Genomic DNA, 2,950 nt, shown 5'->3' with positions numbered 1-2,950 from the left:
AGCTTGATATGCAATGGGATGTTTATCTTCATGGAACAAATTCATTCTACCAGGCCTGATTTTGCTTCAACAGAGCAGTCAAAAAGAAGCTTCGGGTGATTAAGTAGGGGATCCTGGTACAAGCTGAAACACCCAGGAGGAAGGTGAAAGGTTTCCCAGCTGTGCTGATGATTTGGTGATGTATGGCAAAATGGAACCACCAGTGAACATTAGTTCCTCATTTATAACGTCACAACTGAAACAGTGTTTAATCTCTTGACCTGCATTATTTAAATCTGCCTGTCATATATTAAGGCGTCCATCACCTTGATACTAAGCACAATTTATTTTCGTGTTCTTAAAGGCCATCTATTCATATACCTCTTTAGAAAACGTTGGCAGGAATTTTCTGAAAGGAGTTTCTTCTAATTTTTGCTCGCTTCTCCCAAATCCATTTAATCTATCTGCTAACACAGAGGACCTTTTTATTTGGTTCCTTTTATGTTTGCTTCTGCTAGAGTAGCTTGTTATTTCTTTTGGTAAAGCTTTAGAAATCACTTGAGGAATCTTAGTAATGTATTCATTTTGAGGTAGATTTCTCTTCAGAGCTGGTAAATAGAAAGTCTCTTCTTCACTTCAGTGGGCTTTGGATCAGGTGTTTAGTGCTAACATCATTTCAGTTCTTCTAATCTAGTTGTTTGGGGCCCAGCATGCAGCCCCTGAGACTGCTGAGATTTTCACTGTAGGCTTTAATGAGAGCAGAATCAGACCCTACTTCCCGAGAGGCAGCCTATAAAAATCCAAAAGAAATAAGCACAAGACTTTCTTGAAGAACTGAGCCTTAAATTTGATTTTATTTGATTCTGAATCCCACTGGATTTTTTTTTTCCACAGCCACTTTGACCTCTCTTCTATCTCTTATCCTGAGAGGATGAGCTGGAGTTTCAGTTACCCAGGCCTGCTGGAAATTGTGCCCAGCAGTCATTTGGCAGTGGCCTTTCAGGAGCAGCAATGCCAGCTCTCTATTGCAATGCCCACATTCAGAGATCTGTAGAATTAGAGTCCAAATTCTGCTTGGATTTGCAAGCCCAGAACACCACTGACTTCAAGGGGGTTGTAGGATTTTAGCCAAGAGCAGAAATTGGCCCAGTATCTTTTCAGATTCCCTCATGCTTCTGTTTATATGATGTTATCATCAGAACTAACAGCATGTTTCATGCTGCATTTTACTTTTAAATTACATAAAATATATTTACTGTGCATCAAGAAAGATGCACATATGGAAATGAAAAAACACTGATTACCATTAGGATTCCCAGCTTTTAGCATTTATTTTCCAAAACAACCTAGGGACTATTTCTTATCAAAAAAATGCACAAATGAAATCCCATTTCTTGGCATTTATATATGGCATTCTGGAGTCTTACTCATCAAGTATGCTATGAAAATGGTCAGAATAAAAAAAGCTTCATAATGTACAAAAAGCTCAATACTCTGCTTTTACTTTCTTTATACTGGCTTCCCAGTCAGAGAGATGAGTCCATCCCTAAAAATAATTACATGTTTTTCTGCCTCTCAAGGGGTGGGAGAAGAGAAGGAGATCTGGGGAAAGCTGAGTGATCACCAAGGACAACAGGTAAAAGCAGACATAACGGTTGAGAACAAATGGATCAATACTGTAAAAACAGGCAAGCGGGATGCCAGGCAGAGCACATGGGACAATGCCTGAAAGCATCCGAGTGGCCAGTGGAGCCAGGTCAGTGCTGCCCTGCCCAGACTCATGGCACCCACTTCTGAGCCAGCAGCTCATGGATATTCTTGGAGTTGCAAAAGGGACCTGAGAGCAAACTAGCTGCTCAGTGTCTTTCTTGAGCAGGGTAGGATGGAGGTCTTCCAGCTCCAGTCTGGTTCTAGTCAGAGCTACCGGGCTGCTCAGCATCTTTCAAAATGAAGCAGACTGTTTTGCCACACGGTTACAAATCTGGGAGCTTCCTTCTAGATAGCTTTGTTTAGAAATTTGGGCTGGGGCCTTTTAAAGCCGTAACAACTCCCTACTTAAGCTTTTAATATCCACGTTAAACAGTTCATTGAGTATGGCCTGGTATTCAGGAGAACAGCGTGCCATTGTCAGCCAATGAGTAACTTTAGGCAAAGAAACTATTTTGTACCTCTGTGCTTCTTCTTGTCCTGCATCTGCTCTATGTCGATAGTAAAGTCTTTCAGGGAAGGAGTGGCTCATGCTATGCGTGTCTAGTCATTAACACAGCGAACTCCAGTTCCACTGAGAGCCCCTCTGTGCTCCTCAATCCCACCTGCAACAGTAGCATCTTAACACATACGCCTCTGCGTGTGCTTGCCTTTCACCCTACTGTTGAGACAGGGGTTTATTATTAATTACTATTTAAAACTAAAATCTGGAGTCCTAAATTCTGTAACATTAAGGTATCCATATACCAAGCTTCCATAAACCCTTGCACAAATAGGTCACTGTACCGAAAGCCCAGAGGCTACCAACTGCTCTGGTGACCAAGTGCTAAATTGTCAGTATAAAGGGACCAGAGATGCTCTAACAGGACAGCAATATTCCTTCGGCCACTGAAAAGCCTGAGCACACAGGAAAGCTGGCCCTATCTGACTCTCGCAATTTAAGGGGAGCAAAGATCCCGTCACCAGCGCAGTGCTGTTTGGTGATCCCTTCATAGCAGCACTCCTTCTGAGGCCTTTAAAAGCCAGCAGAATTTAGTGCATCCCTGAGGCTGCTCTGGGCCAATTTTTGCTTTTGCAACTTTCTGTTGCCTCCACTGCACGTAGCAGAGCTCTGAGCCCCTACCGTGTCGCTGAATTTTGGATTTATAGGGCTGTTGTGTGTAAATAACCTTGGTGCCTGGGCAGATCCTGGTGTCTCAAAAGCAAACAGTATGCTCGGAGCATCTGCCAAGGATCTAGATACAAATGTTCCAAATGACAACAA

The sequence above is a fragment of the Charadrius vociferus genome, unplaced genomic scaffold (genome assembly GCF_000708025.1).
Source record: "Charadrius vociferus isolate BGI_N301 unplaced genomic scaffold, ASM70802v2 scaffold365, whole genome shotgun sequence".
Classification (NCBI taxonomy): domain Eukaryota; kingdom Metazoa; phylum Chordata; class Aves; order Charadriiformes; family Charadriidae; genus Charadrius; species Charadrius vociferus.
Note: the sequence above shows the minus strand (reverse complement) of the source record.